Consider the following 13,169-nt stretch of genomic DNA (forward strand, 5'->3'; position numbering starts at 1 on the left):
CAGAATTAAAATATTTGTGCAGATTTACCTTAGACTGCAATTTACCCTAAATGATTTCATGCCATCTGTGCCAACTTGGTGCCATCTGCTCTTTTACAAGACAAATTTTGCAGCTTAACAAGAATTCTTCCTTGTGTCTAGTGGCTTGGAGTACTCTGATACTTTCCCCAGGCATGCACCACCCCTCATTGTTTATTTTTGAAAGCAGTATGAATCCCATAGCTCTATTTCCCTTGATCTCTCAAAGCACTGCTGGGCTGGAAATAGACAATTGTTTCTACCTCTGTGTGAGGGCCGGTAGACAGCCAGGTAGCTGGCCACAAGTCATGGGGGTGCAAAGAGAGCCTGTGACCCACCGAGGATAGACCAAAGCACCCTCAGCAAATTTGCAGGTGACATCAAACTGAGTGGTGTGGCTGACACATGTGAAGAACAGGAGATCATCCAGAGAGAAGCTGGTCCATGGGAACCTCATGAGTTCAACAAGACCAAGTGCTGGTGCTGCAGCAGCAGGTCAGGGTCAGGACAACACCTGGTATCAGCACAGGGTGGGGATGAACAGATCAGAGCAGCCCTGCCCTGAAGGAGCTGGGGCTGCTGTGGTGAGAGGCTGGACAGGACCCAGCCATGGCACTCAGAACCCAGAGAGCCAAACGTGTCCTGGGCTGCATCCAGAGCCCCGTGGGCAGCAGGGCAAGGAGGGGGTTCTGCCCCTCTGCTCAGACCCCACCTGGAACCCTGCACCCAGCTCTGGGGTCCCAGCACAGGAAGGACATGGAGCTGTTGGGGTGAGTCCAGAGGAGGCCACCAAGATGATCAGGGGGATGGCTCTTCTATAAGGTAGGGCAGAGAGAATTTGGTTTGTTCAGCCTGGAAAAGAGACAGATCTGAGCTGACCTAATTGTGATCTTTCAGTATCTGAAGGGAGCCTACAAAACAGATGGAGGGGAACACAAGAATATAGGGACAGGACAAAGGGGAATGGCCTCAAAATGAAAGAGAGTAAGTTTAGATGAGATATTAGAAAGACATTCCTTACTGTAAAGGTGATGAGACACTGGCACAGGTTGCCCAGAGAAGTTGTGAATGCCCCACCCCTGGCAATGTTCAAGGCAGCCTGGTCTAGTGGAAGGTGTCCCATGGTAGGGAGGTTGGAATGAGATGATCCCTTACAACCCAAACCATTCTGTGAGTCTATGATTCACTGATGGTAGCAAACTGCACCAGTGCTCAGCTGGAGCTGTCTGGGAAGGGGAGATAGGGAGAGATGCCCTGTGACTGTGAATTTGGATTAATTTTCTATCCTTGCTGCATTTTTTCCTCTTGCCTGATGAAATGTTTACCACTTTGAGTACTTTCATATTCTAGTTCAAATCTCTTGTATAGCTCAAAATATTTATCAGCCTTTTATGTTTCCCCCAAACTGCTTCAAATAAGAATGAAAAAGTACCATAGGAGTGATTTGCTTTAATGTGCTACCAGCATCCCTGTCTTCCTCCTAAAGTTTAACAAATTATTTTTTTCTCTTCTCTGGCACAGCTTATTCTGATTTAATTATTTGTAGTAATTTGGAAATTTCAGTGAGTTGTGTGCTTACTCACCGAAGTATGTGACTTGCTCAGTGCTTACAGAACTTGTTTTTGTTACCAGGTCATTTGAAGTTCAAAGCAGCGGAAGATCTTTGCAGCAGTCATTGAGATACTGCTGTTCTCTGTGCAAGAAAAGCCTTAGCCAAAGCAACTGAGAAATGTTTTTTGAATGTGAAATCTTCGGTAGCACACACTGCAAAGTTAGGGAGGACAATATCCATTATGGAAAATTTCTGTCCAAATTATTTGCTTGTCTAAACTGTAAACTTTCAAAATAAGAATTTTTACAAGGGAGGCTTCTGGTAAATTATGTGGGGGGTGGGCTGCTGCCTCCAGCTCTAGCAAATAGTAATGCATGAAGAGTTAATGGATGTGCAGCTGAAATTTGTGTTACTTGCTCTCCCATAAATTAAGCACCTATGGCTAAGTTAGCCTTCCAATAAACAGGTAATGTTTTCTCTTTCTAACTGTTCCATATTCCATTTAAGCACCATTCATTTCATATATGTATGTTTGTGCAAGAAGGTAAAATCATATATTGACGACTAATGTGTGTAGTAATAGGTTATTTATTTAAAGCACTGGTTACTAATTGGATTTTCATTTCACTGACCTTGTCACATCTCTGCTGAGTTCAAGATGTTAAGAATATTTTCCAAATGGTAAAATCTCATATTTAGAATTCTAATGTATTTTACATAACATAAGAAGTTTTTAGTACCAGAAAAATTCCATTTTCCTCAGTCCAGTTTCAGGTTCCTAACCTGATTTTCTGGGCTTAATCCTCTTCCTGTTGAAATCAATAAGTACATTGTAATATAATGATTCACGTTCAAGGTTCAACCATAGAAAATTAAGGCTACATGCTGATTTTACTGCCATTGTAGAAAGATGATATCTTAAAATGTGTAAAAGCACAATAAACTCTTTAACTCTTTCAGCCCTTTTTTTTTTCCTTCAGAGAGTCTAAACACTTGAAAATGGTTCTTTGTTTTAGACCTCGTAATGGCAAAGAGATAAAAGCTGATAGATGCTATTTTGATAGGAATTTCTTTTGTGGTTTCAGATGCTTTGTAGTGGGATAGTCCCTTCTTTCCTTAACTTATTCATGTTAAGCAAGACTAAAAGGAAGCAAAACCAGAGGAACACATTTTGTTTTTTTAATGGAGAACAATATAATTAACACTATGGAATTGTTGAGCTTTGATTTGTTTAACCCTTTGAGAGGCGTGGAGAAGCAGCCCCAGTCAGTCTGTCTTGCTGACATATACTGGATGTGCTGTGAAGGTTTGGATGCCCTGTTGTCATTGCACAGCCCGGTGGCGTCTCGTGTGCTCTGCACAGAGCTCCCCTGATTAAGAGGGTCCTGTCAGATGCTGGTGAACCAAAGGTGAAGATTTCAAAATGGGCTCTGGGATGTGCTTCAGACTGTCCTCAAGTGGCTCTTCTGGAAGCTGTAAGTGGCACCTTTTCTGCTTTGCTGTATCTCGTGCATGAGATAACCACAGGGAGATCAGAAAGGTGAATTCTGCCCTTGGCTGCCCCGGTTGGAGTGTGGGGGCCCTGCTCCCTGTGGATGTGCATGTGAGGAGCCTCTCCCACTGCTTTCCACTGGAGCTGTCTGGGAAGGTCGTTAACATCCTGATGCTCCTTCCTGGGAATAAAGGTCATACATTCTGTAGCTTCTACTTCTTAAATATGAAACTGTTGTTAATGGAACAAATGCACCTAAAGCATGAACTTCAGGCTCTTTGTCATCCTGGTGGAACAAATGTTTTGTTCTTAATTCCAAAGTCTCTAGGAGAGGAAAAAAAAATTAATCTCCATCTCTTCCTTGTTCCTAAGACACTCTTAGGAAGTGAAACCCTTTCCATTAGGTTTCCAGTCTCATTCAGGCACACTGACTTCCCCCAGCTGCCGAAGTCTCGTGTCCCTTTCTGCCTTGGGTGGAGGACATTATATGTTCCTTGGTGAAATACAGCCTTTCCACTTCCTGCAGGAGTGTGAGGACATTCTGTCCCTCTCCTTGCCTTTGGGACCTTGTATGGAAATACAGTATCTGAAAATGGGAGTCTGTGCCAGCTGTTTGGGGGTGCTTTCTTGTACAGAGGGAAAGGGAAACTGAGACTGACAGAACGAGAGATGTAGGCTTTTTATAGCACGGAGGCTTGTGGGAAACTGTGGACTGATCAATGAGTATTTCCAGCACAAGTGGAAATATGTATTTTCACAAGTGCAGTATCCAGAAAAATTTAGTTTGAGAATATAGGGTTACAGTACACACAGATTGTACAAGGATTGATTCCTATTCAAATGCATCCATTATACTATAAGATACCACTTCTTTTCTGAATCATCTGATCCACCATGAAAGGACTGTCAGATTGCAGAACAGCTCTTCCTCATCCCCAGATGATGGAGTGTATTGAATCAGTAAAGATAATTTTTTTTTTTTTTAAAAAACACTTGCTGATCCCCGTTAGACCAATGCAACTTAACTGAGGATAAAAAGGCTTTAAAAGGTAAAAGGCAGAATAGATACAGCTTGGTCTCCTTGCAGATGTTCTGCTCTGGAGGTGGAAAAATGGAGTTGGCAGTTTTGGCAACGGTGGTGGGTACATCTGCTCCAGGTCAGAAGATATTCCCTGTTCCATAGTTCCCACTGGAAAGGAAACTATTCCAAAGCAATGCTAACTGGGCTGGTGCCTCCCAGTGTCTTTGACTTCTCTAAATGCTGTAGTAAAAAGCAGTGATGAGAAAAATTGAAGAATTTTCTGTAGCTCATATGGTACAAAAGAACAGTGGTACAAACATGGTTTGATTTTGTGTTGGTTGCTTATTTGGGGGTCTGGTTTGGTTTTGGTTTGGCTACGGATTTTTTTAAGAGACCAAGAAATGATTTGGTCTACTGGTTTCTAGACTGGTTTTTGTGATCTCTTGAGAGAAAAATTTATATGTAGCCTACAGACACTACAAACAACCTCAGACACTGAGAGGCAGCACTCTGTGATGACTGTGATGACATAAAAACAGACTGAGACTGTAACATCAGAGGCACAACTGACATTTTATTTTCAAAGATACTTTCAAGTTCATAAGTTACTACTATACCAGAAAGCAAGGATTTGTGCTTTATTCTTTGGCAGAGAGTGATTCTAGCTTGTTTGGCATGATGGAAGGAAGATTGTTTCAAGGAGCTGATGTTGGTACTTTGCTTTGTGGACCAAAGCAAATTGACTTATTTTTAGACTGGTTTTGATGTGGCTGTGGGCTGCCAGTACACTTCAGGAATTTGTGTTGCATAGTTTTCCCAGCAATATCTAACCCTTGACTCCTAGGAGTGTAATACAATATAAGTCCTAGATAAAAACATCACAGTGATAATGCAACTTGGAATCAGAGTGAAAGTTATGGAACAAATGGAAACACTTCCTAGAAAGATGCTACAGCTTGTACTTGCAAAAGCTTTGATGAATTAATGTGTAGTGATATCCTTACTTTTATTAGGTAAGATCTGGAAACTATGAGATGTATGCAAATAGCTCAAAGTTATGGCTAATGAGTATTATGAATGGAAGAGCAGCCTAAAAATTAAATACAGGATTATCTGGGTGTAGGAAGTGTTTGGCTCCACACAGGACACTCAACGTGTTGCCAAATCACATTGTAGGCTGAACATGGAGGGTCACAAGTACTTTTATCAGGGCAGCTTATGATTAAAAATGTTGTAAACCACTTTAGACAGCTTTTTCCATTGGTAGAAGCAGAATAGAATTGTTTTGGAGTTTGTTTTCTTGTTAGTTTTGTTTTTTTTTTAAAGAAGCTGTCATTACTTTTTGTCTTGACAGCTAGAATCTAATTTCTAACTTTGAGGAGGATATTGCTAGTGTGCTTTCTGCATTTAAAAAATGTCTTCCTAAATCTGACCTATATTTGGCTGTCTGTTGGTATCTACAGATGAGATTTTAGCTGTCTTTAAAAAAATTATGAGATTGATTAATAGGCACACTAAGAGGGATGCCTACAAAGAGATATGAATGTATATTCAGTTTAGTATATATATATTTTTGTTGTTTGTACAGTATCTCTTATGGTTCAGGTTTTCAATCCACATGTATTTCCAGATCTTTTTATCAGCATGCACTTACAAATGAAGAACTAGAGAATGCATGAAATTTCCCTTCAAGTCCTATTTGAAGTTAGACTGAAGATACATATTTTAGTTGCACAAATGCATTATTGATATTAAAAGAGGCAACTCTCTGTGGTGGGGTCCCATTAAGGTCCCTTTCTATTATTTTAATTCTTGGTTTAGCTTTACTTGTAGATTCATGTTTTCTATAATGAGCGTGTTTGTGCATGAATTAGAGATGTTGACTTCTCATTTATTGTGATGTTTTAAATAAGGAGGAGGAGAACTTAGAGGGGAGTGAGCCAGGACCTCTGCTCTTGCAAATGGATAGGGTTGCTTGTAGTAGCAGAGGATGTGCTGCTGTATCAAAGTGCAGGAACTGGGCTTGGAGCAGGAATGCAAAGGTAGTACATGGATCTCAGCCAGAGGCAGGCAAGACAGTTTTAAATGAGGTACATGAAAAAAGCCTCTTTACATTGAAAATGTCTGCATTAAAGGAAAACATAAAAGGAGAAAAACAGAAGACAAAAGGGATTGATTTCAAATAGCTGGAATGTAGGTCTTGAAGGTCCATAGAGCTACGACTTCATTATAACTTAGATTTGTGAAAAGTTGGTAATCTCATTGGACCTGTATCCACAGTTTTGCCTTTGTCTTTCCCTTGGCTGCGTCCTCACCTGGTGCTGAACAGTCAGCAGTCAGCTGATGACAGTGCTTGCTGCCTGCACTTAGATTTATTTCTGTAGCTGCAGTGTTGCTGGAGTGATGCTTACAAATTTAGAGGTGGAAATGTTTCTTTGGATTGTCTTTGGCTTTAATGATGCTCCTTCATCTCCTCTAAATGCCAAGATGAGTATGCTGACAGCCAAGACATGCTTGGCATAATTACTGTACAGTTAGCTCAGTAAGGGTGCTGGAAGACTTCTGGGAGTTTAATGCAGCAGGATCCAAGAAGGGAACATGGCAAAGAGAGGCTGGAGGGATCAGTCCTGCATGCACTCATCCCCATCAGGTGTGTTTTGTCCCCTAAGGACAGGTAGCAAGTGGCAGATGTAATTCATGGAAAAAAAAGAAGTAGTCAAGAAAACCAGCCTGTGAGTGCAAATGGATGGACCTTCCAAGAAATTATTACCAGGAAGAAGTCACTAGTGATATCCAAACTGTCTCCATTACTGAGTGTATAAACACTTTTGGTAAATAAGAGGTTAATAACTCTGTTTATAGTAAGAAAAGACCCCTGCCCTAGGATACACACACTTCACTGTACCCAGATAATCCCTGAAGCAAGGAGGTTTAAGGTAATTTGTGGTGCAGCTGTCCTTTCCTGGAACATGAGCAAATTCTCCTGCACATGGTCAGCTGCAAGAACAAATGTCTATAGCAAATGAAAAAACAAGATGTTCAACCGCAGCCTTCTGCACTTCCAAGAGGGGCACGTGAGCTGGGCTGTTCCTCCTGCCGGAATCAAACTCCACAGCACGAAAGGGTTTAGTGTGCGGCTTAGGGCCAAGTGGGAGCAACGTGTCAGTGGTGAGGGAGGAATGCTGGTGATGGAAACCCAACTGATTGACAAACAGCGGCCATAAAGTCATAGTAAATCTATTGTTTTGCCAGAAGGAAGCAGGATTAGAAAATGTATAATCATTACAATCCCTGCACTATACAGCATCAAGTGACGGTTGCTCTCCTGTTGCTGGTGTGGCTCATACTTGGCTTAATCCCAATGAAGTCTATACTTGGGTGAAATCTTCCTATGCTCCATGTGGTTGAGGCCATAGCCATTCCTCTGTTTTAGCCAAGAAATGCCTCTATGGCACTGCAGAATTTAGCTCAGTATTTCCAAGGAGATGCTTTCTCTCTTGTGTGGATGCAGACACCCCCACACTGCAAGTTTAAAAATTATGATCTGGGAACTCATTCCCAATAGAACTGTTAACAAAAATCCAGCTAATCAAGAGAAGAAGAATCCAGTTCTCTGGAACAGTTATCTTTCATCTACAAAGAAGTGAGAGTAAAAACAGATTACAATGTCATTAATAGCTAGAGGCCAAACTTGCTTGTGATCAACTGAGCTGAAGGAAAAAGCTGCATTTTTAAGAAGCTTGAGGGGCCCGAAGAAGGTTGAGGAGTAAATGGTATATGCAGCCACACCTTCAGTTCCTTACTAATTGACAGACAAAACAATGGAGATGCATGCCCAAGTCTGCTGCATTTTTTGACACACCTTAAGAGATGCAAAAGTTCTGTATTTGGATTATATGTTGCCCTAAATATAAGGGTTTAGATTTCTGCCATTTTGCTTGCCTTGCTGGATGAACCTTGAGTCTGATTGACTCTCTTTGCACAGGCTGTGCAAAGGATACAGAGCTCTACCTCAGCACAAATCACATTTCATCCTTAGTTTCAGAGGGTTTTTTATGAGATGAATGAAAATGTTTGGTGAGATATTGGAATAGATACATGATGGATATAATAGAACTTGATGCTTCTCATAGTAGTGTGCACTGTCTGTGTTGTCATACAGGGTTTGACCTGATGATGATTTCTTGCTGCTGCATTTACACTGATGTTAGTTTGATGATGTCTTTATATTGTAACACCATGACTTTTGTAATTGAACTGTGGCTGGTTTTCTTTCTGAATGCCAGTGATATTGAGAGGATAGAACAGGTCTCTACAGGCACTACGGCTGGGTTGAGAGAAGATCTGCCTGACACTGCCCGAGAACACAATGCAAAGTCCATTCTGGTTGATGTCTGGGTTTTGTTACTCTTAATGCTCAAGAACAAGAAGTGTTGCTTGTTTGTAGGGAGATGCAGGCTGCATGACAGGATGTCAAGTGGTTCTTCTGTTAGTGTCCATAATAGAGGGGAAAGGAAATTTCTAATTCCTTTCTGTCTTATACTTTACTCAGAGCTGAGATATCTGTGGAAAGGGCATTTGCTACTTAAGGACTGCACTGGAGTACTACCTGATGTGGGATTGGGAATGTGCAACTGGAATACAGCCTGCAGCTGCTCAGAGACTGTCTGACAATGGTGATTCAATCTTTTTTTTTTTTTCCTAAAAGAGGTGGAGGAGTTCGATAAAACGCTTTAGACTAAAATAGTGACATACTTTATATACAGTGAAATTACTTCAAATCCACTTCTTCCTTTTTATGAAACAGGATTATTTTTAACTAGATTACCGACTCTGTAAGGTTGGTGGGTGTTTATGGCTACCCTGAGCTGTACATAGGAGGCCTTTTTGTTGAATGTGGGTAGTATTTGCCTTTTACATAAGGAAGCTAGGACTCACAAATCTTGTGAAGAGTGAAAATAATGGGGTTTTCGGTAGGATTTTAAGAGTTTGGAAAGTCAGTCATTCTGTTTAGAGTGGAAAAAAATTAATTGAGCTCTCTGTTGAGGAAAACTTTGAGTAAGTTATTAAACCATTTTGTTCTTGGAAAAAACCTTCAAAATGTTTTTCCTTGAGTTTCCGCTTTTCTACTCATACTGTCTGGATCAGCAACACTGAAAGTTTCAATATAAATTCAAAGTAAAATTAGGTATTCCTCCTTCTTAGGATGTTAAAATATGATATTTTGATGTGAATTAAGTTTCAGCATCTTAAGTCAAATCTGTGTTGTCAGACTTAGTTTTTTCCCAAAAGCCTTGACTTTAAAATATCCCTGAGTTGAAATGGGAGATAGACAAGATGACATTATTTTGAATGAATTTTAGCAACAGTTTTCCTGGAGTGAGAAGCTGTCAACATGAGCAGTGCATGACAAGTACCTCATGGCGTGATGTATGTGTTGTTTTGGGTTTTATGGTGTCAGAATACAAGTCTTGAAGATCAACCTGCAATATCTCAGTCATTTAATTTAGGATAGAGCTTGATTTTGCATTAATTGGTTGTGCCTCATGTATCTTACTTCTGAAGTTTATTTCTCCTTTTTTTTTTTCCAATTTGTCACTCATAGCTTGGAATAAGGAACTCCTCTTAATACTTACCTTGAAGGCTGAATTTGACTGAAACACAGAGCAACTCCTTGTTTAAACTGGGTTGTGCTGGATGAATACCAGGATAAATCTGGACCTGAGCTTTTGGAGAAGTCACTCGACTTCTCTTCTTTGATGTCTCATTAAAATGGAGCCAGGGTACCTGCTCCACCATGAAATTCCATCACCACAGTGGCTATTGACATCCTTGACTAGAAGGTGGAAAGGGAAGAATCAGGCTTCAAAGTAATTATTCTGATAGGCACGAAAGCCCTGAAATGAACGAAATGCAAGGGGGAAAAAAGCAGAGAAGGGGAACTGGGAAGAGCCATAATGCAAGCCAGGGTTTGTGCAAGCAGCTGAGGCCGCTGAGGCGATGCCGGGAAGGGTTAACTGGGCAGCAGCTGGCCACCAGCGCTCGGCCCTTATCTCACTCTCATCCTCTGCTATTAACTGGCCACAATTACAGCCCGTATCGCTTACTGCCAGCTGTTTTTTCATGAGGCGCTGCCGGGCCCGCGGCCAGCGCGGGGGATTAGGGCAGAAAGGCGCGGGTGGCAGGAGGCCTCGGCGGCGCTGCCGAGGGGGCGGCGTGCGGCCGGGCCGCCACAGCCCCGACAGCTGCGCGCAATTAGGCGGAAAGATAAACTGTGAAGGCACTTTCAAAGCTGCTGCAGGGGAAGGAAATGCATTTCTGCCTGCAGTTGTAACGCAGGGGTTGTGCAGAGGGAACTGAAGCGTGAAGCGAAGGTGGGCAGTGTTTTGGGTGGCCTTTGGCTCCCACTGTGCCTTGTTAGTGGTGCGGTCAAAGTCCCCCAGCCACAGGCAAACAGCAACAAAAACATGGATATTGGGTATGTTGAATAGGAGAGGGAATCCCCCTCCGACTGCTGATGAAACAGCCCCTCAGCGCTTACCTTTGCAGTAGAAATCACCATGAGGGCTCACGCTGAAACCAGGGACGGCTTCAATCGCCGCAGCGTGTGACCGGGGAAGGCAGCATGTTTCTGATTATCAACACTTTTAGAAGAAATAGGACTTTGGGCAGATATTAATTGACTGCAAAGCTATCTTTCTAACCTTCCCTGATATTAGACCATCCTGCAGTAATGAGAGAAAGGAAACATTTTCAGCGTGATACCAGGGATTCGGGAATCATTACAGCTCAACAGCTGTACTTTGATTCCAAATTTTACTAAGACCAGATTAATTACGTTATTCCAAAGTACAATATAGTGCCAAAATAAGGCTCTCCGGTATTTATTATTTTAGGTAAATTAAATTAAGGGTAATACAGAATTTAATGTTAGAAAATTAATACTTAACTAATATTTAATATGCTTTCTTAATTTTTAATTAATACACGGTAGCCAATATTATAAGGATTAACATCAATAGAGAAGCAAATCTAAGTCTTTATAGCACACAAGTTAGAGAAATAACTAGAAGTACCCTGTTTTTGGAAAGCTAATCTTTCCCTTTTTCTCTTCCTGATAAACTTGAGTAATAAATGGTGGACAGGGAAAATCACATTTTTATGCTTTTTGACATTTTCATTATTTCAGGTCAGGTGATGCTTTTTTGATCAGAGACTGATGCAGCACTAATGCCCTTAACGTGATCTGTGCTCTAGATTTGGAGGTAGGAGGGAATAAGTTTTGGTTGTGGGGTCTTTAAATGCCTACAGTTTCACTTAGTATTGATAATAAAATGTAAATTAGAAGCAAATTTAAGTTGATGTGGCAAGTTAGTAGTATTAATTTGACATGTAACTACCCTCTTGTTCTGTATTTAGTAATGATGATTATTATTGCGATACTGAGTATTAGCAAATATTCAGACTTACCTGCCTGTGGTATTTAAACTGAAGGAAGTAATAGGTTCCTAAGCCTTCACACCAACTTCCTTTCTTGCTTCTGTCCCAGTCCAGGTAATTGCTGAAATAATGTGTTTATTTTTATGCTGTAGGATTACATTATTATTATTGTTCCTGTGACCAAATTGGATGTAAAGTAGCTCAACATTTGTACAGAAATGTTCAGGTAGGTTGAGAGTAACCTTTTACACCTTTGTGCATGAATGAAAGCTGATGTTGAACTCTCAGATCCCTTGAGACTCAAGGTTAATCTGCCAAGAGAAGTCATAATGTAATGGTAATATATTCCACCTGTTGAAATCAGTTTATTGATTTTAAAACTTTGTACCTTCTTTTCTTGACTATTTATGTAGAAACACTAGTGAGCCCTTCACTTAGTAAAAAGCACACAGAGGAATATTGGCACTATATCCCTTTAGCTCCTTTAATATGCCTCTGTCAGAATTTCTTCCAGTATGATTAAAAGATGTGAAGAGTTGAGCACATAACGTTATGTTATCTACACAAGAGCATGTCTCAGGCTCCTATTGTACCCAAGGCTGAAATTTAAACTCTTCAAACATTTTTTTATATTCACCTATTTGATCACTGCTCTCTTTATATGCCTCCAGCTATGCGAGAGCTGCATTCCAGAGCTTTGTTGTACAGAGGAAACATCAAACTCATGAATGCAAGAAGGAATGTGACAATGTGATGGTTCCTGGTCTGCCTGACAGTAATAAAATTAAAAGCTGCCCCCTCCTTCAGTGTTTTACTGAAACTTTCACTTGAAAGAGGCAGAAATTTTTAAAAACTAGTCTGTGGAAAGAGCCTTTACTTAGTTGACAGTGCCGATGGGCAAAATAGCTGGAGGTCCCAGTCCAGGGGGGCCAGACTGAGCTGTTGGTGCTCTCTGGGTGTGGGGAGAACTAATTAATGCCTGCACTGCCAAAACTAATTAACACCCACACTGCTTCCTGGGTGGCAGCATCTCAGCCTGGGGCTCACGGTAGCGTGGAGGAGTGGAAATGATTTGTGAGCGACTGGAGAGTTCACGGGTGGAAATGATTTGTGAGTGACTGTAGAGTTCAGGGGTGGAAATGATTTGTGAGTGTCTGGAGAATTCAGGGGTGGAAATGATTTGTGAGTGAGTGGAGAGTTGCCGGTTCTCAGCACTCTTCTTCATGAGATGTAACTTGGAGATTGTGAAAATGGGACTGTGGCTCCTGCAGTGACTCTGCCCAGCAGGAGTGATAGCAGCATTCAGGAGAAATCAACAGCAGCATCACGTGGTCTCATTCTTTTATTATTTATCTGTTCTCTTCAATCTCCCTGGTCCTGTAGCAAGAGAGGAGTAAGTTTTCTTGCAGTGAAATCAAACCATGAAAGGTGCTGTGGTTCTGAACTCAGTCTGTACTGCCATTGATCATACAAGTGGTGAGGGAGGTGTATTTGGAGGGGGAAAAAGGGGAGATGAAATAATGTTCTTGAATTGCTTTTCCTGGGAAGGTGCATAGGCTAGCACTGGTTGCAGGGAAAGCTTTGGTCCTTCCCCCACCTTGACATCAGCCTTGTGAGGGAGCTGCAGCCTTGGAGCAGGCACTGAG

Source organism: Prinia subflava, chromosome 5 (assembly GCF_021018805.1).
Source record: "Prinia subflava isolate CZ2003 ecotype Zambia chromosome 5, Cam_Psub_1.2, whole genome shotgun sequence".
Lineage (NCBI taxonomy): Eukaryota > Metazoa > Chordata > Aves > Passeriformes > Cisticolidae > Prinia > Prinia subflava.